Genomic DNA, 24,444 nt, shown 5'->3' with positions numbered 1-24,444 from the left:
ATCGGACGCATCGGAGCGAGAGAACCCAACGGAGCCGCTCGTCGGGCTGAAATTTTGCTAGCTGGGACTAAAATCCTGGCTAGAAATTTACCCCCAAACGCGTTACTTGCTATGATTTTTCCTTAAATGTCGTTCCTGGCTGGAAACAATGGTTACCGCTGCCTCTCTAGCTTCCTTTTTTTTTTACAATTCACTCTGGCTAATTTTCAGAGTTTTGTTGCCGCCGGGCTATTTTTGGCTGGAACGCGCCAGTATACTATACAACTGTTGCATAACAAAGAGGGTGTGTGCAAATTGCAAAATTGTCCGTTAATTATTAAAATTTTGCCAGCTCCAAAGAAATCGCAATGATTTCGTTCTTTTGTTTTGCTGTCATTTTAAGAGTAGACCAGTTCTTTTACGTTGCGTCAGTGTTATCTTAGCACTAACGGTTTCTACATTGCACTCTTGGTTGATTGTCGTCAATATCGCTGCTTTATTTGGACATTTAATCTACTGTGTCGGAACATAGGTGATTTCTTGGTAGGTAGTCTACTAATTTTTATTTTTGGTTTCAACTGAATAGTATCCTTTGTAAAGAATTTGCTAATTTACCGTCTTTTTTGTTTTATATACATGTTCAATTTTAGGACAGCCATCAGTCAACTGCTCTCCAAGAAAGGTTTCAGCTGTTTCAGTTCATTGTTGGTAACTGTATCTACAACGGGTAAGAGCGCCTTTTTGCTTGGATATGTTCTAGAGAACAGCAAATTATGATATCAAAATGCGAGCAATATCATTGTCTAGCATGTGACTTAGTACCCGGTGCATGCGATACAGCTGAATTTAGTAACAGATATTTGAATGTTTGCGTGGAGTTAGTTCCTCGCTCAATTGACCGAGATCCGCACCGAACTCAGCCAGCCCTCTTGGGTGTTGTTTTCGCTTCAATCCAGTGAAAAAAGCTGAGCAATCTAGCAAAAATCAACTTTAAAGGGGCGGGTATTCCTCTTCTCAGTCTTCTAAATTAATTTGATTTCGATAGAAAACTGTAAACTTTAATAATCTTCTTTCTTCATATGTTGGTTTATAACTGCTCGTTATAATTGCCGAGACCATTCCTCTGTCATTACATTGAGGCTCTGAGAAATCCCTAAACTTACACCAACAGGAATGCCGAAAAACAGGCCACAAAGGCACACCGTTGATGTGAACAAGATTATTTTTCCAGAAGTTTAATTCGTCTACGCATCCAGACGTTAAATTCCAATTAGTAGAAGAGTAAACAACTGCAAAGGTATTTCTGGTCATGAGCTTGGTTACGTTCCCGACACAGTTTCCAAGCGAAATAATTTACCACACACACTAGCGAGCTTGCGAACCTGATAAAGGGAGCCCTCCGACCCCAAGAGAAACGATAAAGCTTCCGTAACTGATTGAATTCTCCTATCCGTCGCAGAGATGATGCATTCCGAAGTGTTAAGTTCCAGGCCAGACGATCACTTGAGATGGTTCCCAAATGGATTTTTTTTTCGTTAAGAATTAATAAAACCGGACTTTTAACAAATCGGAGCGAACAGCTAAACTAGAGAGTTTAGCTTTGATATAATCGGCAGCAGCACCCAGCCATCGTTTAGAAAAACGACTATCGGCTCTGTAGATCTTCTTCTCATCCTCTTCGTCCTCCGCCAAATCATGATGCTTGTATTCTAAAACGGTTTTCCATCCATACGGTGACTTATTGGCTAAGAGGATTAATTTTTGTCTTTCTTTAAGCAACGACATACCTCGATCTAGAGATTCTTTAGCTTTGGCAAACTCTTTTCGCTCTATCGCAGTAGAGAGCTTCTAGGACAGATTGTTGGATTTAAATTTCTCCTCATTGATTTTCTTTTTAAAGGATGGTGGAGCGTCCCACGTCAATCTCTTGATCTCCGACATCTGTTCGGCAGCAATGGAATCGCTGGCTCTTTTTAAATCAGAAATCGGGACGCCGGGACAAGATCCTTGATCTGGGAAAGGAACTGGGCATTGAGATCTGCGCGACAATCTCCTTGACCCTGCTTTCGTCCATCATCAGATTTTAACGAAAACGAAATCTAACGGCCGTAATTTACAAACTACAATCCCATAACTCTCCCTGCGCCTAGCACCCGTCTCCAGCCCTCTAATACGTGCCGGCAACATAGTAATTTATGCTAATTTAGGATTATCACAAATGCATATTCTGAGGGGAAGGAATCCCAAAAGAAAAAAATAGAGATAAGCTACAATAGGCCTTTTTACAGGTGTGTGCTTAATGACTTGCCCTTGGATTGGAAGCGAGGCCTTGTTTTGATACAAACCTCACAGCTTCTCATATGTAGATCATTCTCTTCTTATGCTAACTAGTTTGCATTTACATATGAAAAGCAGTCAGGTTTGTATCAAAACAAGGTCACCCCCAGCCTCACTTCCAATCCTACGCCAGGTCACTAAACACACAACTGTAAAATGGCCTATTGTAGCTGGACGTAGATGCGTGTTCCGGAAGTTCTTCGTCTTTACGACTGAACCGCCAAAGAAGCGAGGCGAAGAGGGAGTTTTTTTAAAATTCTTATGTTTTTGTAAGTTTTTTCTATTGTGGATGCAGTTATACGTTTTGTTTTGTTTATGTTCTAGACTGTATTCGTTTGAAAGTTTACGGAATGATCTCCATGAAGAGCGATAAAGTCAAAGTTCCAACTAGACCCTGGCGGTTGTTATTCTTTCATCCTTTGTCTTAATTGGCACAATGTTTTTCGGAAGCCTCGCAACACTTCATGTATAACAACTGAGAAGTAAACTGAGCTCAACTGACCACCCCACACTCCCCAACCCGACTGTCTGCTGATGACGATCAGCTGTATAATCCCAGTCGAAAAGTCGCGATACCCCCGGTGCATAAGTGGGATAAACTTCAATATTGTCTGTCCGGTATTAGCCTATCCAGGGACATAAGATGGCTTCGTAGCACTGAAAACTCAATGATAAAGACAATGTAGTGAAACAGGTGTGCAAAGACTTATACTGCAAGGCCGGGGCAAACAACGTTTTAACATTTCGGCTGGCCAGCATGCACCAGCCTTCATCAGGTGATGGCCGGCCGAAATAATGTAGTTATGTCTTTTGCACACTACCATTCATCAGTCCTCGGGTGCAGTAGTCTTCATGCACTTGTTTATTCTATTACTTTATTTTGACTCAGTTACGTTCTTTCATTAAAATGAAGAACTGAAGCTCTGAAACGAAGATATCAAATTCGTTTTTAACTGTGCAGCTCCTTTGTCCCGCAGTGTTTGTTTTCAAAACATGCCGTAATTCCCGAGGAATGGGGGAGGGGAAGGGCACTGCAGACAAATGAATTACGCGTACAGAAAGTGACGTGAGGGTTGTTTCGTCGTTGTAGGCCCATGACGCCTGAATTCCTGGCCTTTCCGGCATCCTTCCCACATAATTACACTCCCCTAAAAACGACTGCGTAGGAGGCTATTTAATTCCAAGCGTTCTTTGTTGTCCTGTGACGTAAAGTTCTTTTTTGAAGATAGTAAGTCTCGCCTTCGCTTGAGATGTTAGGGTCAGGTCACCTTAGATACGTAAACTGCAATGTTTACAATTACTCGGCTTTATAAGTAATCAATATTGAGCAGAGTCATATACAGTCGTCTCCCGATAACTCGAACCTTCAAGGGAAATTGAAAAAGGTTCGAGTTATCGGAAGTTCGAGTTATCGAGGGTAAAACTATATAGAATATGACTTGAAAGGAAAGGAAAATTGGTTCGAGTTAGCGGGAGGTTCGAGGAAGCGAGGGTTCGAGTTATCGGGAGTCGACTGTAACATCACTAGCGAAATTAGAACTTTGGTAGAGTCGATTTTTATTCATTCATAATAGTTAGTCTACTGAATCACTTAGGTCTGAATGTTCACTTTTCGGTTAATTCGTGGCGGTGGTTGCATGACTGTTTTCCCACCTTCCCAGTAGTTTTTTTTTTTCGATCTGCTATAATTATGCGTTGTTTTATTTATTTGAAGCACTGAGAGCTGACTAGTAACTGAATAGAGTTGTAGAATTCCAATTGTCATAGAGATTTTCCCTCAGTTTGACAACTCATTTTGCGTTATCGTAAACCCAACCATTCATACAGTCTTTTGACTTTTTCCCCATGGCAAAGAGCCTCTAGGGGCGCGAAAATGTACACATGTATCGTTCGTCATCACTGAGACGTTTCGTTCAAGAAAACAAAACAATTAAGGAATTTTCGAGACTCGTACGCTTTGATCGAACTCCCGCAATCAGTGGTTTGTAGAGGTGAGCGCAACCTGGGGAGAGTGTCTAAACTATTGAGAAGAGCGGGAGTAGGGAGAGAACGGGAAAAATTGCTCCTCCTCCCCCACTCAAAGTGCCCTGACTAGGATCTCCTTGGAAATTTAGGCACTCTCCCCAGGTTGTTCTCGTCTTAACAAACCAAGATGGCGGGAGTTCGATCGAAGCGTACGAGTCTCGAAAACATGGCTACGGAAACAGTCTACTTTACAGGGGTTAGATTCACAAAGTACTCCTAAGCTATGAGGCTGTTGTTTAGAAGCAATACTTATCTTAGGACGGTCTTTTGAACCTGACCCAAGAATTCGCTTTTCCGGTCACGGCTCAAATTGATCAACTGGTCAGGATGGCAGCTTCACCATCAGACGGCTTTACTTAAAGCCTTTACGCGTTTATGTAGCTCCTGAATGGCAACATGAATAGTTCCTACACAAAAAGAATTGTTACCTTGGAGCGTGGTTGTGCTAATTTCTGAATATCTGGCTCTGCAAAGTGGCTTCCACAAAACCACTCCAGTATGTAACCAGATCAACTTAGCTTCACGAGGCGCTGTTCGCCAAATAATATCATGCTTCCGCATTTTATATAGAGCATGTACCTACCTACACCTTTACGTGCTATGCATACGTGCTAAGAGTCAAGAAATTAGTCACGGCTTCCCATCATTAAGCCATCTTTCCGGTTGCTCTCACGCAAATACCTAAGCAGCCTTTTCCATCAACAAAATGCTTGCTTGAAATTGTCTAGTTATCATCTTTGATTGGAATAGTCAAAGTTAATTTTAGTCATTTTTTGTTCTGCCAAATTGTCATCAGTTAAGACTAGAGTTAGTAAATTGTAGAAATACCTTCAGCACACAGCCTTTGCTGAATGTGAGGGAAGCCTAGGCATTCTTCACCAAAAATTCTACTCATACGATTGTCGTTCAACATTGTATGCTCTTTGTTCTTTGTTTCATTTTAGCTGTTTTCGTCATTGTTGCCTTGATCATAGTTATCAGCATTATAGATTTTTGTGGATATATGTGATATCTTTGAAATCGGTGATCGAAAAGTTCAATTTACAACCGTAAGAATTGTATGCGTTTTTAACATAACAGGCCGCTTTAAAAAATGTCTCTATTTCTGCTTCAGTTTCAGGGCTGCTGCTAATTATCACCTGTCGAGCGCCATTCAAATTTCCAAGCATGCCGCTCATTTTGGGAGAACTATTCAAATGAATTCACAGCTGTTTTCTTGTCGTTCAAACTCAATACGCCTATTGTTAAACATAGTTAACATTTTGTTCCTTACGACCTCATTTATATTAATACTTCTAAATAACTGCTGAGAGTCATAACACTTATCAAACTAAGAACTCGCCAGAACTTTTCTCTTGAACATAATTCAAACCTAACAACAATGAAACCTATACAACTGCGTACTGAGTTCTTAAACTGAGACGCATTGCGGAAAATTATAACTCTAGTCAACACCTTAACGGATATTTTGTACTGTAGACGGTGAAACTCGCCTCCGACTCGAAGCAATTTGTCCTTAAGTGATATTCAGCACTGTAAAGTCGTCGTTTCGGAAAACATTTTCCGTTATTAAATTGGCTGTCGACACCACCACATATCAAATATGGCACATATCAAACGATCAGTTTTTGGACACGCGATCATGTGGCACGCATCATCACAGCGAGGGGCTTTAAAAAGAAACTGCTATTTTTTTTGTCTAATTTTGGGTTAACGGTGGCGTTTAACCAGAACGTTCGAAGTGGGCCGGGGGATGGGTTGAGACTGAGTTGAGCCCAATCTTTTGGAACTTACGCAGAAGCATGCCGGATAATTTTCATGAAATATCGAGAAATATTTGGAATAGAAGACGCATTAATTTTCCTCCTTTCGGATTGTCTGTCTGCCGACTGCAGATACCGACAGAATACGGACCTGAATCAGTTTGAGGTGCCCGCCACAATAAGACCACTATTTACTTTTTTCTCTTTAACTTTGAGAAAGTCCTCCAAGACTGCCAGAATGGCCAGATTTAGAATTCTCAAATTTGTTTTTGGTTAATAAAGATATAAACAGAAATAGCTCCACATGAAAGGTTTGTTTAACAGCTTCTATTTGAATAGATAGGATGTAAAATCTTTTAGAATTAGAATTTTGTTCACAATTGTCAAGCTTTGAAATCATGAATGGTAGGTAAAAACCTGGTCAATTACGTCCGCTGGCTAGAAATCAAATAAAATGCGAATTTATACCAAAAGTACAACAAAAACATAAACAAATTATTTTCTGGAGATGGAATGCGAGCCGTCAGGAAATGTTCAAGAATGAGAAATGTGATCTCCCATTGCCCTTTCTTACAAAGTGACTGACTCAGGTTTCCATCACCGTCGTTAGCTTGCCATTAAAAACAGGAAACCCCATTTCGGATAAAGGTTCCGTAAAAATGAAGCATTGATGTATTCCTTACTCAATAAGGTAAAAGAATTCCGTACAATTTTTATCAAGAGAAAACATGTGAAGTCACGCGTACAAAGTCGGAGGCAGGACTTTCTTTCACGCTACAACAAGATAATAACAGACTAGGCCATGATAAACGGGTTATAACACAGTATCCACCAACAAAAAGTTGACGGCGATCATTTGTTTTAAAATGAAAACAGTACTCAGCTTATTTTTGTCGCTGATTCATAAGCTGTTTACTAGATGTGATTTCCGGTGAAAAAGCGGTTTGAAACCAAGCCCTTAATTTCCCACCACAACGAGAACTCTCAAGTTTACACTCACGTTAACAAAAGCTGGCACGTGTACATTTTTAGTGGATATAAAAGTGGGTATTCACTGGTGAAATCTCATTCAAGAGCGGTTCATAATTCAAGTTGTCAATGTTTTTACACTGAAGCTGCTCCTTATTTAGCATCAAAGCCTTGCAAAACAATTTAAATTTCGTTTAAGGTAAGTTGAACTCATCTTCCTTTCAAATAGTTCTATTTCGTTTACTAGCGCACCGTGTGTGAGACATTTCACAAGTAGGCATTTATCGTAATATCTCCATTGTGCAGTCAAAACAAAATAATGGTGATAAAAACCCGACCAACTGTCACGGAAACTACTTTAATTTGTGACTCTTGATAACTTGATGTCTAAGGGTGGGTAAAGACTATTTTACTGATGATCTCGAGAGGCTGATCCGGCTGATCCGTTCATTCATTGTACTGAAGACAAGTTGCGCGAAAGAAAGTTGTTTGGAGGTTAAAATTCATTGAACTTGTTTTCAATACCCTGAAACTCATCTTACGTAGCATTGTGTGAGATGAGAGGGGTACACATAAGAAAAATCATGCTAGAGTACTTTATATTAAATTTTACAGGAGCTCAGTCGAGACTATTTCGTAATTTTTAAAGATTCTTCTATTCCACTTCGCCGTTTGCCAGGACAACGCCAACAACGAAAAAGTAAGCAAAATAGACCACACGAAAACGATATTTCAAATCAAGAGAGAGAATGCGGTGTTCTGTCCCTTGTGCAGCATCACACCAGGACATCTTACCACGATATCTTGGCCGCGATCTTTGAAACTCGATTGATATGAAACTCGCACACACAGATGATTGTTTTTCCCTGTAATTTAAATCAGGCTCTCGCCTAGCAATTTTACCACCTTTTTATTTTGAGTTTGCCAGTAAACTTCTATAGCTCAGTGGATATTTCTTTTATCCCGCAGAGTTCTATTTTGTTTTGTTCTTGTTCCATTGTTTCATTCTTCTATATTTGTTACGTCTGGTCTATTTGGTGTGTTAAGATTGCCTCAAGGTGCGATTTTTCTACTTTTCAAAGAGCGCCTGGATAATGCGGCTTATGCTGAGAACAAGCGTTGACATTATTACAATAAACTATATCTATTCATTCAGTTAAAAGTCATCCGATTATAAACAAATTGTTCGTTTTGGGACATAAACAGATTCAAATCAACTTTTTGGTCCATGGAGATGATACAATGTACATTATATTGCATTTTACTGAATCATATGCTGATGAACAAAAAGGAAAAAAAAGGAAACGATCAAAATTTACGTTTTCGTTTTCCATCCGTCCTCCGTCTTTCGACTCAGGGATTTATCACTGATCTTCCCAAGTCTTGTGCCTCTTAGTTTTCTTAATTGGCTTTGGTCTTTATTCCAAGATCTTTGAATTAAAAAGCATTCATCTGAATGGATCATTCTTTGTTATTTCGCCGGTAGACTGAGTCTTGAGTCTCATTTCACACTGTTTAGAAAAAGGGCAGTATAGTACAATAAAAAAACAGCAATAAAAAAGCAAGAATAGGTTACGTACACCTTTTGCCCTTCGAAAAAGCAAAAGCAATTTACTAAATTACAATTTAGAAAACAAAAGGTATTATCTCATTTCACTAATTTAAAATAGGGTCGACGGATAGTTCATTAACGACAAAGTGTGATAAAGTTAACGAAAAAATAGCTGTCGTGATCTTTGCACGTTCATTTCGTTCGAATATTTCCAGAAAAAGAAGCATTCATTACGCTAAATCCGTTTCATTTCAACGTTACAATATTCCTTAATGTTAGTGAAAGCGTTACCGCCATTCTATTCTTCCGGGACGCAATCTTGAGTACATAATGTAATATGTTTATTGCCAGAAATTGGTAACTCATTCCTAGAGATGATCGATACCGTCGACAATCTGCACGTCTGCTTTCCCGGGTTTAGGATGAAAGAATTTAGGTTTGGCTTATCCCCCCCTGCTGATACAAGGAGGCATGAAATTTTTGCGGGTTTTCATTCCATTTTGTAAACCATCGAGAAAAATAATGGGTCAACATGACTCAAGAAAACTGATGAAGCTTCAGCTTATTGTTTTCTATCAATACAGCTAAAAGGGTCGACAACAGAAGCAGCAAACTAACTGAAATCAAACTAATTTCTGCCGGGTGGAATGCAAAGACTGGGATATATTTTTACAGAGAAATAAACTGAATATCATTGCTACAAGGAATGGACCTTATCAGGGTTTTCGACGCCATTTTGACGAGTAGGCAAACACGTCTTTAAATAACACTGTTTGTACAGAAATCAGATGTCAAATAATTTCATAAAACATCGCTTCTGAAAAATTCATGAATTGGAAACGTTTGGCACTAGGAAAAGGATTTTAAGAAAAAAAATTGGGAGGGCTGTAGGACCATGTAGCTATGCCAGAAAGAGTCCAGTCGTGTTTTGAACTTTCCATACATTTGTCTGTATCGCGAACCAGCCGTGAACTACTACTAAAAATAGTTCGCGGGAAAAAATACAGAAAAATGTATGGAAAGTTCAAAACACGACTGGACGCTTTATTTGACATCGGATTTCCATACAAACTGTTATTTCAAGACGTGTTTGCCTACTCGTCAAAATGGCGTCGAAAATCGTGATAAGGCCTGTTATAATGTAACTATTCTGGTTAAAGTGAGACGTAATTGAAAACAGCAAATTGAAGTCTGCCTTCCTAAAAAACTATCAGAGCAAAAAGTAACGTACAGAATCAAGAGACGTGATTTGAGTTGCCATTTTCAGTTACTTTTCCGAAAAAGGTAAAACCAATAATCAAATTACAATTTACCTAGGGGTTTAAACAGTCAGAGCTCTGATCCCATTTAATCTATTTGCATTTACATGCTATGCACCCCAATAAGGTGTTTTCAGTAAAGTCAGGTTTTAATCTTGTTTTACAGGGATTTAACATGAAGACTGGGCAAGAGATTAAAATGCTCGCGGCTCGTTTTGACCTTGATTTTCCCAAGCCGAAAAGTCATATGTCTATCTTAGCTAAAGCTTCAGCTCCGTTCTTAATATACGAATATTGCAGCCTCGTTTTCAGGCCTAATCGCGCTTATCAGAGCCATCCGAGCTGTCTGTCTGAGACTAGGAACCAAGCATTATCGGTAGTATAATCTTTGATAGGTTAGTTCCACGATCAGTTGATCGCGGCATTTCACCCCGAATCAATAATCCATATGTTCTGATCTTCTAACTTCTTAGTTTAGTAAATTGTGAATTCATCCATCCGTTCGTCCGTCCGTCCATCCATCCATTCAATCATCTATCCACCCATCCATTCAACGAATTGTTCGTCCTTTCATTAATCTTTATTATTTATTTTTTTTTTTTTTACTTTGCAGATGTGTCGTGTAAGAACCTATGTGTTCTTGATCATCGTTGCTGCACTCCTGACCGTGACTGTAGTAAAAGCTACGGATTGTGAATATCGTTGTCATGGAGAGTGGAATCAATGTTTCAGTCAGTGCAAAGGATATGACAACTGCAGAAAATGCAATACGGGAAAACAAACTTGTTTAGTAGGTTGTGAAGTAAACAACAAGCCGCCAGCACTTCGAAGAGCGGTGGCCAATAGGACCGAAGGCGAACACCCAAGAAGACCCAAGAAACTCAAACTAAGACGAAAACTAAAGAAGCTTGTCAAGGGGGTCTGAAAGACAACTGATGCTTCAGTAGGTGGTGGTCATTGACAATCATCCCTCCTCTTTTAATTAAAAACTCGGATAGAACTTTAGGGGTTTAAAGAGGAAGACTAGAATGTTACAGTCATTCAGAAAGCCATTGATATTAATCGCCGGATGGCCAAATCTGTATTAATACGGTTTTGAGCATTGGTGTGATGTTCCGCTCTGAATATCGTTCGAAAGTGACTAACACCAGGAAAATAAAATAGTAACATTGCAGTTTTGATCTGTTTGCCATGGATGGAAGAGGCTTCTTTTATGCGCATGACAGCCGTTATTTCAGTTTATATTTCGCAAGGATATTTATTCCTATTTATTTTATCTTTCCATCAATTTAAGCTATTGTTAAGTTCGTACGTATACTGTACTTTCCGGTTGAACACGTAATCTAGAGAAGTAGTGACCTAAAATATTGGAGCTTTTCCTATATAACTTATTCGTAAAGTAATAAATTACTGATAAATATAAATAAAAAACAGACTACTGGAAACGTGACCACGAATACTTCCTTCCTCGTCTGCTGAGTAATAGAAAAATGAGAAGACAAGCAAGCGTCCACGTAAGTGGTAATGGTAATTTATACTAAGCTATTGATTAAAAACTTTAAAACGGATAAAATATGAGGAGACTATGAAATGAGAACTAATAAATACAAAAAAAGTAAAATACAGGTGATAGTGTGAAAACATTATTCGTTATAAGGTATTGATTAGGGAGTGGGCATGAGTTATGCCCACTCCCTAATCAGTACTTTATTCTCTTCATATTCTCTTCGTATTTTATCCGTTGAAGACAACAGGACGGTTGTCGGACGCTCATATTTTTTCAATTTTAACCAGAGAACGTTTGAAAGTTTTCATCATGAATCCTGGTTACGGCTCTTCAATTTTCTTACTAAGCTATTGGTTGGTCATCGAGTGGCTGATCAACTGAGACATGAAATAACTCATCATCAGCGGTTGACAATTATATACTTAACGAGTATGACGTGACATGTAATTATATTTTTTTAGCCAATTAGAACAAGCGCAGTTTCCAATATAAGGTCATGCTCAGGGCTTAGAGAATATTTCTGTCATTCAAAGACGGAACTCGGCTAACAGTACAAAAATTATTGATCCTTCTTTTTTCAATAGTGAAATTTTAAGAGTTGAAAAACAATTCATTGTAAATACAAATAATTCATTACATATGGTTTATTCGAATAATTATATTTGTATTACTTCATCTTCTAATTATACCGTATAATACATCATTTACCATAAAGGCGTCATTAACATTAGGTTTTATGATAAATATACTTGTTACATATTGCATGCTCATAAAGGCAGCCTCGAGATTAGAAATTAAAGGCGCTTGTGAGCCTGAGGCTACTTGTAAAGTAGAACGGCTGTAAGTAGATAGCTGTTTGACCAGCTTTGAAATTTTTTCGAGTTTCCTCGGTTCATATAAAAAATCCTGATTTGACTAAAGTTGTTGATTTTGGCGTCCTTTATTGGCGAGTTTATAAAAATTTGGCTTTGTTTCTGTCTATAACCACACAAAAAGAGTTTTTGCAGAAATAAACGTTTTTCGAGTAAAGAAAAACTAACCGAAATGTCTAGTTTACACCGGAATAGCTAAGAAAGTGTCCACGAGAAGACCAGGTAGGAGGTGACAATACCCAAATCATATGCATCAATTAAGCTCAAACTTGGCTCAAAGGTTGAGAACCATTAGCACATATACTTGTTAAAAGCGACAGGTAGAAATACTTTGTTCTTTCGGAGTTATTGTGGGAGCACAATTGTTATTGTGGAGTTATTGTGGGAGCAGGGATGGCGCAGTGGTGAGAGCACTCGCCTCCCACCAATGTGGCCCGGGTTCGATTCCCGGTCTCGGTGTCATATGTGGGTTGAGTTTGTTGTTGGTTCTCGTCCCTGCTCCGAGGGTTTTTCTCACAAAAACCAACATTTCCAAATTCCAATTCGACCTGGAAACAGTGGAGAGAAGAGCCACTCCGTGGATTCCACTGAAATTCCTATTTATTTATTTATTTATTTATTTATTTATTTATTTATTTATTTATTTATTTATTTATTTTTATTGGGGATCGGAGTTATTGGGGACCTCTCTGAAATATATGGATACAATTAATATGCATACCCTTTATATAAACAAGAAAGTTACCCTCTTCATATTTTATGAAAAATTAGCCTCAAGTGAAACATTTCTTGCATTTTTGGAGTGAAGTAAGTGGAATTAAATAAATTATTTTATGAAACATTTTGAAAAAGAAAATGACAAAAATCGCTGAGGAGGGGATGTTCATTTACACCATACGAGTAGTGACTACTCTTGCCAGTTTGATATGCTTCTTTAATCTTATATTAAAGTTACATGTTGAGCTCGTTGGTCACTGGAGATATTTGATTGTCAACTTAGCCTTTTCTGAAACTGGCGAAGATAGCTCTTTACTTAAAATGCGGCGACAACACAAAACAAAGAAATCAATTTAAATAGCACATTTTTGTAATAGGCTAATAGATGTTAACATAATTTTGTAGCTTATATATTCTCATATCGCAAATCTTTTGTTCAAGTATAAAGCTAATTAATATGCATACAATTGCCAAAAGCCTTTTTTCAGGGGGATTCCACATAACTTCGAAAGAATAAAGTATTTCGACCTGTTGTACACTAGACTGTTCACAGTCCCCCTATTTTTCCGTGGGATTCTCGAGACCGGTACGCTTTGATGGAATCGCCGCCATCTTGGTTTGTAAAAGCGAGCGCGATCTGGGGAGAGTGTCTAAACTACCGAGGGGAGCGGGAGTGGGTGTTAGTATAGTCGGTGACCAAGATGGCGGCAGCTCCATCGAAGCGTACCGGTCTCGAGAAGCCCACGGAAAAATAGGGGGACTGTGAACAGCCTAGTTGTACACGTGTATATACTAATGTAGGGTTGGAAATTAGCGCTCGCCCACTCGCCAATGCGAGTATCAAGCCCGTCGGGCGAGTGGAAATCGCAGGTTACTCGCCCGGTTTGGCGAGTAGAATTTTCATCTTCAAGAAAAAAAAATTATAACTGAAAGTTACGTAAAGTAAGTATTTTTTCACATTCTGAAAGCTTTAGAAACCTGGCACATACACGCAAACTTTCTGCTTTGTAAATAAAGCTAAGAAATGGCTTCTGTTCAAGTAATAATTACATGAAGTACCCACTAGTAGTCATGATACTGCTGGACATAAACAAACCACGCTGAGAACAAAAATCTGATGGCGATAGAAATGGACTTTATTATGAATTGGCGACTGTTTAGTGCAGAGCGACTCTCCTGGTCTAGTGTTTTCCCTCGCGTGTTTTCGATTTGAAAATGTGGAGATATTTTCTCGGAGTATCTAAAACTGACAACAAAAGGGTTGTGAAAGAAACCCCTCAAAAAGCAGATGCTAGAAATTACGAGAAGACGAGATCACTGAAAAAGAAGAGGAGGACGAGGAGGGAGTTGTCGTCACTGAAAAGAATGATGACAGTGTTGGAGATGACGACGAGGGTGGTGTCAGACTATGAATCAGACGCTGAGATGCCGAAGAAATGATTCTGGAAAAACTAGATTACCTGTAACCTAATAGTAAGTTAAAACGGTGCTTGCAATAAACTAAAACACCAAGAAAAAATTATCAACAACAACAGGAAAATTGTTTCCTGTACTTCTTTTTTTGGGGGGGGAGGGGGGGAGGGGGGTAATTGGCGAGTGAAAACGTATCCGGACGAGTACAACTCGGCTGAACGTTACTCGCAAAGAGGGCGAGTGCTGAGAAATTTAAGTTTCCAACCCTGCTAATGGTACTCAACCTTTGTGCCAACTTTTAGTCACATTGGTGACTTGAGTATTATCACCTTCTCCCTAGTCCTGCCTGGGTTTCTCTTGGACACGCTCAATTAAGGCCAGAGAAAACCTTGAAAACAAAAATTGTTACTATTCCCCGCAGGTTGATGAAAACCGCTTTTCTATCAAATTTAAACCCGCCAATGCATTTAGTCAATGTTTACACAACGGCACTCCATAAACACAACTACAAATTGACACTGACAGAATAATCAACAAAACGCATTTCCTGCAAGAATTGGTGAATTAATCGAGCCATATTTCCAAAATAAAAGGAGTGCAAACGTATTAGCGCCCAAGGTAACCGACAGTATAGAGTAGAGTTTGAGGGCCTGCACTCGTCAGCGGTATTACTAATAAAAGTCTACGAAATTCCCCCCGCACCATACTCGTTTTAACGGTAGGCGTGTTCACTCGTAAAAATGAGAGTGTACAGACATCAGTAAACAATGACGACTTCGTTGGTCAAAAAGATTAAATGTTTGAAGGCACCGTCGACAATACTGAGGATTCTAGGGCGAGGTAGTTCAAATCAAGATCAAAGCTAATTGAAAAGCTTTTCATAAATGATGCCTGTAAATTTTTTCAGTCCTTCTACTTGGCCTTGGTATATACTTAAGACTGGGAAACAAAAGTGCATTAAAAAGACACAGACAGAAATTTTGAGTAACGTTGCTATTTGCACTAGCGTTAATGTTAATCGGCTTTCGAACAACCTGACTCTGTAAGGCTTTAAATCATGGAATACTCCAGAGTTAGGGGCTCAACATAAAATCCATTCTCGGTTCCAGTCTAGTTTATCTCCAGTCATTTGGATTTCAAATCGTGCAAGAACCAGGACATTCCAATACGCATAAGTTTTTTTCCACGCTGCACTCATAACATAAGCTGAAAATTCCTTGACACTGAGAGAGGCAAGCATTCCACATAGAGTGGCAGCAACTGAGACAAAGGGCTTGTTCTGCATCCTGAGGTCGCCCTTGAACAGCAAACATGCAGACTGAACATACCAAAAAGGCAACTAACACAACAGCAAAGGCGTATTTTGCATTCTGCAAATAAACAATTTGTCTGGTTAAAGTGGTACTATAACTCGTAAAGTAAACATCTGAAACAGGGCTTTGTTACCATTTTCCTCAATCTTTTTGACATGATACCAGTCACTTATGAATTTAATGGTTATAGATTTGAGCTGACGATGAAACATAACAAGTTGGAAGGCGAAGTCCCTTGTAGTAGAAATTTATTCAGCTGCAGCACTTGTAAACAACCCTGGATGATTCTGACCATGCCTACAGCTGTTACAGCCTACGTTTCCTTTGCAAATCAAATACTGCGCCTATCAAATACATTTAAGTCGGTGGTAGACCAGAGGGAAAAAAATCCAAAATTCCTCGAGAAAACATCTTTGCCAAAAAAATGGGAAAGAAACAAACGAAGATGAGCCATATACAAAAATACGGAAAGTTGACGTCAGATTCAGTTTTCACTACGTTCGAGCAAATGTGAAGTCTCAAGCCTCATCAGTACAGCCTCAAGAAAAATATCTGTGGGTTTAATTAACGAGTGTGCCAGCTTGTTTCCTGAGAAATTTGCGTTACACGAAAGGTAATTTTCTCTGTTAAGTTTTGTTTTAACTAAATTCATTTTAAAACGAGTGCTACATTTAATGGGTTAGTGCTCGGAGGGAACTGCAACGCCACTCTTAGATTTTTTTTAAAGCAGTCGATTATCGAGTGAGGCATATGCTCATTCAACTTGCATGGAATTCAATTATTCAATTATTCAATTATCAGTTTCTTTCTTTTTTTCTGTAACAAAAAAACTTACCATCTTTGTTTTTTTCTCTCAGTTTTTCTTCAAGATAAAGATGTGTCTCTAAAGCTGTCAAATGTCAAACTGCTGAACATTGTCCTTCCAAGTTCACTTTTATATGTCTTTTTCCCGCATGACTGGGCGTGCACTACAAATAAGCCGTTCAGACTGACGTAAAGTCGGGCGCCTTGAGGTCTGATAATTTACACCACAATTAGGTCAAAATACGGGCTTTAGACTATACCACTTTTAAGTTTCCATGGTTTCGAAACAAACTACTGTTTGTTGTATATCACGTGGAATACCTGAAAAAATCTCAAATGTTTTCTTTTGGCAAAAATTTAACTTAAAAAAGGTCATCAGCGTAATGATGAAAGTGAAATTCTTCAATTCTTACTAATATCTTGCAACTTCTTTCCGTTTGTTATTTCGATTGTAAAGAAAAGATAAGTGACTTGCATTTTCTGTAGAAATATTTTGTTACACTGTTTACCTGGTTTAATAACAACATGGCGCTTTGTCTGCTGGGAGTACTAAAACGAGTTTTGGAAACAAATACTCCGATAAAATATAATCCGTTATTTACTTTCAACATTATTACGCTTCTCTGAAAGGAAACGACTATCCTTCTATAATTAGCAAAAATTGAATGCCAAAGTAAAACGTCATTGTTTGAAACTGATTGGGTGGGGTAAACTGAAATAGCGAAGGTGCACCAATACTTCGTTTTACTTTTTTTTAGGTTTTTCACGGTTGATAATCAACCCTAGAGGCGACGTAATTGTGACCTTCTCTGTCAACGAAACGACAGTAATTGCGATTAAAGACACCCGTGTAGAAAAGCAATTTATTTAGGCAACAATGTATTTGAAACAGAAGATTCTTTATCAGCTGCATCCGGAATTACCCATAAAATATTCTATTTGCCAAAATTACGTCAGGTTAACAACGTCTGAGATATTCGACTCTAGAGATTTCTGAAATAGCAGTGCGGGTTTTGGATAAACACAAATATGACGATGTTTATGGGTTTAAGAGGTCAACGTTTTTTTCACTTATCAGATGCCTTAACGTACTATTTATTATTGTTAGCATTTTCTACATTTCTGTTGTTGTTTTCATCTCGAATTAAAAATTTCATTTCTTGAATGCTTTCTTTGCAAATTATACAATTTCATTGCACTATTAAACCTTGAAGTCTGGCGCGTTTATTGTTTGGTATTGGAGGAGACCAGATGTTGAAAGTCAAGAGTTTCTTCATAAAGTCATAATCAGATACAGGGAACGAATTATGGTACCGTATTTTCAATTTGAATTACTAGAAAACAAGAATAAATGAGTTAATCTTGTCTTCGGCTAAAACGATTTACTCATCGATCGATCGGCCTAATCAGTGTAATCAAATAAATGTGTGTGTAGGTTTTTTTTTTCTTCCTTTTTTAATGAAGAGGAAGATCATTTTTTCCAGTTAAATTTTTTTCCTCAGTGAGCTTGTAGGCAAAATAAGTTTTGGTGTTACTTGTACTCAGTCAATTGAATTTGTTATGGTCATAAAACTGCAAACAGTTGAGCACATATACATTTTTTTACTCAGTGTGGACTTGCACCTCACAACACTTCAAAGAACTTACTGTTTTAACAAAACTAGAAACGGACAAAGTCGAGACCCCGCTTATTTCAAATGCAACGCATATTACCGAGTTTCTAACCCTGACGGTGCAAGCTGAATAATTTCAACTGAGGAATTTCTACTATGGCGAATTGCGTGTTGCGTGGCTTTAACCTTTCGCTATCATCAAGATATTTATTACGCTCCGTGTGCTCGAGACACACTTGAGGATATCAACACCAGATCAACACTTATAAACAGATTAACCTTCACAAAATAACCTCTGTGTCAGTTGTCTCGTGGCAATTTCCGGGGAGATGGACTTTATTGGATCTAATTGGCGGTAATTTCCCAGGAGCGTCCTTAAACACTGGACCATGATAATTCCAAGGGGCAAATTATCGTGTATTGAGATATTAAATGATGGGTAATACTGTAGATATAAAACGATTTGGTTTCCAGCCCGTTTTTTCAAATAGCATCTTCTTTGTAATAATCAATCCTATTTGGCAGTGTCATTAGGCGTCACATTTAACAAGTGCCATAATTAATTCTCATACTAACGCTCCTATTGCTTATATGCTCCGTAAAATGATGTACTAATGAGTGTGCAATGCATATAAGTCACTATTAACGAAAAGAACTAAGTCTAATTTTGTTAAAATATGTATTAATTTATCAGCAGGGTTAGAAAATATCTTAGCTGGCTGAGAAAATAAGTGACAGAGCATGTTATTTTTTCTATTTATGGCAATAAACTCGCACATAAAATTATAGCCTTAATTCGATATTTATGTAAGCCAAACTGCGTTAAATTTATCTCATTACAATTTTTATAACTGCATAAATATGCCATTTATAGAAGAACATCTGCCGACTGAAAAAGGGACATAAAATCATCGAACAACACTGGAGCCGTGACAATCACAATCTTAGTTTTAGAGTTAATTAATTTGTGTAGGAAAAAGTACTAAAGCCGAGTCTAAACTTCTTCTTAAAATTTCCTTTTAAAATAAAAATAACTGAGTACATCAAAAGGCCAAGAAGCTTTCTTCCTTTACATACACTCTACACCCTTAAAATTGAGCAAATTATACAAAATAAGCAAAATGTAGCAACTGTTCAATAAAGTCAAATTAACTGCGTCTTTGGATGTCATTAGTAATGTTTCGCGATAGTTTTACGTTATCCTTGAAGTCAATAGCTTTTCAGGGGTTGGCAATGTCGGATCTTTCATAAAGCATGCCAACAAAACTATTTTGTTTATCTTTAGGCTGGTATGTCCGTGCGTAACAGTTAAGTTAATTTACATCGATGACAAAGAAGGTCATAAGCGAATATCCTCCCAGTTGAAACAATCAAAACATTCCTTTGAAAAAAAACGTCTCCTGGCTATATTTGCAAATTGTTTTTAGACCGTGAACGTTTGACATTTAAAGAGCCGAATTTTCTAACTTTAGATGGATCCAAAAGGATTTGCAAATAAAAAGCGGATTAGGAAACAGGAATACCTTCTTTTGTTAAGTGGAGGAATTTGCTGCAAAAATATTTCACCCACCAAACGAAAGATGCGTTGGTTGTAAAAGTAATTAAATTGATGAAGATTCCAAAACGTTCTCAATTTTGCGTGAGTTTTCCCTATTTTCCTCCATGCAAAAAGTTAATCACTCGTGATACTATCATGTTTGAATACATTTTTAAGATGAAATTATGGTCACATAGTATAATCAAGTTATTCACCTGGCGATATCTAGTGAAAAAACAAATTTAGAAGCTGCATCAGTTTATTATGCAACAGGAAACAATTTTTATTTAATAAAATATTTCCTTAGAAACCATGAAAATAAAGCAATCACAGGAAATCCAGAACTGTCGAAATTTTTGGACATGTGTCAAATCCTAACTATGGTGCACATCTTAAAAATGTACGTAGCACATCTGAGAAAAACGTATAAAAGCAAACACAAAGAAGAATCAGTTGAATTTAGCAGCTAAAGAGACAACTATATATTCCAACAGAGTCCGTAGATAGGAGAAACCACGCGACAACAAAACAGAAATGATGGTAAGATATTTTCGATTCCGTAATAATGACTCTCATGCGATCCTCGCAAACTATCTGTTTTAGAAGTTTATGTTTATGTTCATGTTCTGTTCACGTTTATGTTCATGTTTATGTTATGTTTTGTTCACGTTCTGTTCATGTTCTGTTATGGCTGTACATGTGATGACCTAGTTAGGACAGCACTGAATGGTGTCACCCAATCTCGATAATTTTTTTAAGATTTTATTTTCATGTCAAGCCATGTATAAAATTGGCTTTTAAAGGAAATTTTCACAACATAAGCCGAATTACATTTCTTTGCAATATTTGACGAAATTTCTTCGATCATTCTTGCTTTTCTTTAAATCGCTATCTATAGTTGTTTTCCTTTTTTTCCTTTAAAAGTTTGTCGGCGAACGTTCACCAGGAAGCTTTCAGTTATCGTAGTCAATTTTTGAATTCATTTTTCTTCGTTTCTATTTTACCTTTCCAAGTATTCAGTAATGATTTCGTGGTAATGTATAATTATCTACTATGAACGATTTGCATCCAAGGACGATCTTTACGACGGTTAAGCTGTTTCTTATTTTCAGAGTGGGAAGTCTGCTTTTACCAAGGTGCTAGTTGTTTTACTGGTCTGTACATCGGCGTGCATGTTTGCTGTTCAAGCACGACCTCAAGCAGTCAATGATATATGTTACAGTTGTTGTATGTCCGATTGGACGTCCTGCTTGTCACAGTGCGGTAGTATTAGCGTTTGTTATGAGTGCGGCGTTGAATATGGTGCCTGTACTGCTGGGTGTCCTGGCTCTTGCCAAATTTGATGAAAAAATTCTATACAGACGGATGGAGGGTACGTACAAGGCTAAAGTCTTACAGCAGACACCTAGAACGGAGAGGGAAGCTCAAGCTAATAATAATGACATCATATTAAGGACGTGAAGTCTCTATATGCTCTCAAGTCTTTTTGGAATCCTTTGGAGCCTCAAAAACATGTTAATATTATAATTAGTTTTCCTGCGTCTGGATTATACATGCACGTTTGACATTACTCCTTGGAGGCTTCATTTCTTTAAAAAAAATGTTACAGTTATGTAATTAGGTGAAAATATTACTTGTGAGCAATAAAACTACTTGAGATGTAACGATAGACTTCTCATTAACCGTCTTCTGCAATGGCGCAAGTCTTCTTGGATGAAAAGGGCTACCTTTTGATTATCGAGAGATCATTCCAGGCTGAGGGCTGTGTTCTTGGCAGTTCTAGCCGGGTAGCAGGAAAGTTTCGTACTACTTGGTTATTCTAGTTTTGCGCGAAATCGGAAACTAAAATAGATTATGGCGCTAAATCAAGATGGAGACACCAAAGTGACATTTTAAACAACCGGTGTTGTCTTGTATGTCAGTCGCTATTCGATAGTGATTCCGGGATAATCGCAACACACCTCAAAATGTTACCGACTTGCGCTGGAAAAAAGATTTACTTTGGAAACTAAAACTAGAAGGGAAATAACGAAATTCACTTCAAGGCACAGTGTTGCAAGCATTTTTTTTTATTTAGGAATTTCAGCTGAATTGTGTGCTGTGGTTTCACCCCGGGTTTCACAAATTTGGACCATCTCGTGGACTGTCATCAATGCAAGATCTTTGTCAGTCTCAATTGCTTTTGGCTCGAAACACTCATGAAAATCAATATCACAACCGACAAGCCTCCAGTAAGCAAACTTGCGGATGTCTTCAGGGACGAGTCTTATTGGATCGAATTGGCGGTAAATTTTTTACTCCCTTAAGGACGGTGCCTACTATTGTTACTCACATACGTTCAGCGCATCGTGAGATACTCGGGTGTCCTATGGGTGATGCCTACTAATACAGGAATATTTTTGCGCAGTTTAAAACTATACGGGGAAAGCAGAACTTACCAAATGCTTTTGGTATCTCAAAAAAAATTAGGGGTAACCATGCATTTTTCAGACGGATAATTAAGCTTCAATTTAGGAAAAAATCCCATACATTGCTTTATATTTTGGCGTTTTTTAGAGATATTAATGTTTAATTGTCTCTGAAAAATGCGTGGTCACCCCCAATTTTCTTTTTGGATTCCAATAGCCCTTCCTAAGATCTGCTTTTCCCGCATACTCATAAACAGCACAAAAATACTTAAGTATTAGTATGCAACGTCCTTAATATCTGTAGTCATTTGGCCGTCTAATTTTAAAATGTGGGGCTAGATCATTCTGCCGGTTCTCTCATTCTGTACGCCGTACTGGAAAAAAGAGGAGTTGTACTCCAATTAGCACTGAAACAAAAACACACAAGTCTCCAAGTCGTGAAATAAGACTGACCAACAATCGGCAACCAGTAAAATAACAAAACGGTAGTCACTTCAACAAAATTGCTTTTCAGACGAGGCGCGCCCAACCCTTAAATGATACCAACAAATAAAATACTAATTAACTTACAATACGTTAATCCTATATAGTTAGGAGGCTTTGTTTTTTTTTTTTACCGTCTACATTTTCGAGTTCTGTATAATTTAGGTAAATTTGCAAATCACTACAATTTTTAGCATTTTACAACAACCAAGGCTTACGAAAATGTTCAGGAATGTGACTCCATTCGCTAGGGTACAAAATTTAATATATTGATTTTAATTAACGTCTTCTTCAAACTGCGCGGCGAAATTTAAAATTTGTTGGAGCGACATTGAAGACAAAATGTACAGCCGCGCAAGGACTTGATTTTTATGCACTCTTCACTTTGTTCGGTGTCTAAATTTAGTTCTTTTTCGTGAAAATAAACTGTAGATTGTCGTATTCTACTAAAAAAAAATTTTCTGGATGAAATTAACATTATTAACACGTGGTACCGTGACAGAATGTAACGTCCGAAATTTTAAGGAAATATACCAAGTTTTTTGTCTGAAGTTTATCAACCGAAAATTACAATTCCGAACTTTTTCCTTGTTAAAGTACTACAATAAAGTGTATAACTTAAAATTCCTTCTCAAATATTTTCCTTCTTGTCCTTTTTTAGACCTCGAGCTCTATCCACTTTAGTTCTAATTAAATTTACTAAAATTAAAAAAATTAATTTTGCTGCATAATGCCCAGGCTTTCAGAAAAAAAGTAAAAGCTGATTAGAAAACACTGATAAAAAATAGAAAGATTGAAATTTTCGGATTTAATTATGATGAAAAAAATAGCGTTAGGTTCAGTACGGAGCGAAATAAGGCCAGGTGCATTTTCGGAAACCAAAAGCAGCTCGGAAAAAATTGGGGGGAAGGGGGAGGATTCCATTCCCTTTACTTTTTAGAAACTTGAATATTCTGCAAAAAAACTCACAAAAGATTAAACTGCGTTATCTTGCTCAGATCAGATTTCTCTTGTAAAGACCCCAAAGCCATCTGCAAAGCAGAAGACAGCATTTACCAAGTTGCTTAAGGACGGTGCCTACTAATACCGAACTATTTTTGCCCGGTTTATGACTATGCGGGAAAAGCAGATCTTAGCAAGGGCTATGGAAATCCAAAAAGAAAACTGCAGGTAACCATGCATTTTTTAGAGATAATTTAAAAGCATCAGTTATTCTAAATAGTAGTAAAATACAAAGCAATGTATGGCGCTTTTTTTCCAAATTAAAGCTTTATTATCCCGAAAAATGCATGGTTGCCCCCAATTTTCTTTTCGGATACCAAAAGCACTTGCTAAGTTCTGCTTTCTCCGAATAGTTTAAACCCGCGCTAAAATATCGCTGTATTAGTAGGCACCACCTATAGAAAACCCGAGTATCACGAGATGCGCAGAACGTATGTGCAGTAACAATAGTAGGCACCGTCTTTAAGGACGGACGCAGTAACAATAGCAGGCACCGTCTTTAAGGACGGTGCCTACTATTGTTACTGCGCATACGTTCTGCGCATAGCGAGATACTCGGGTTTCCTATGGGTGGTGCCTACTAATACAGGAATATTTTTGCGCGGTTTAAAACTATACAGAGAAAGCAGAACTAAGCAAATGCTTTTGGCATCTCAAAAGAAAATTAGGGGTAACCATGCATTTTTCAGAGATAATTAAGCTTCAATTTAGGAAAAAATCCCATACATTGCTTTATATTTTGGCGCTTTTTAGAGATATTATTGCTTAGTTATCTCTGAAAAATGCATGGTTACCCCCAATTTTCTTTTTGGATTCCAATAGCCCTTGCTAAGATCTGCTTTTCCCGCATAGTCATAAACCGCACAAAAATACTTCGATATTAGCAGGCAC

At 37.9% G+C, this 24,444-nt stretch overlaps 2 long non-coding RNA genes across 2 annotated transcripts; one reads left to right on the top strand and one right to left on the bottom strand.

Annotated features, from left to right (window-relative positions):
* Positions 1–15,256: 15,256 nt before the first annotated feature.
* LOC146465588 (uncharacterized) lies at positions 15,257–16,679 on the bottom strand. The gene is made up of 2 exons (XR_014868279.1): positions 16,542–16,679; positions 15,257–15,763 (listed from the first exon to the last, which is right to left on the bottom strand). It is a non-coding gene; the product is annotated as an uncharacterized LOC146465588 (long non-coding RNA).
* Positions 16,680–19,891: 3,212 nt separating this feature from the next.
* Positions 19,892–21,324, top strand: LOC146465587 (uncharacterized). Its single transcript, XR_014868312.1, has 2 exons — positions 19,892–20,200; positions 20,773–21,324. It is a non-coding gene; the product is annotated as an uncharacterized LOC146465587 (long non-coding RNA).
* Positions 21,325–24,444: the final 3,120 nt, after the last annotated feature.

This window comes from Pavona decussata, unplaced genomic scaffold (assembly GCF_977016875.1).
Source record: "Pavona decussata unplaced genomic scaffold, jaPavDecu1.1 SCAFFOLD_156, whole genome shotgun sequence".
Lineage (NCBI taxonomy): Eukaryota > Metazoa > Cnidaria > Anthozoa > Scleractinia > Agariciidae > Pavona > Pavona decussata.
This window is presented reverse-complemented; position numbering and strand designations above follow the sequence as displayed.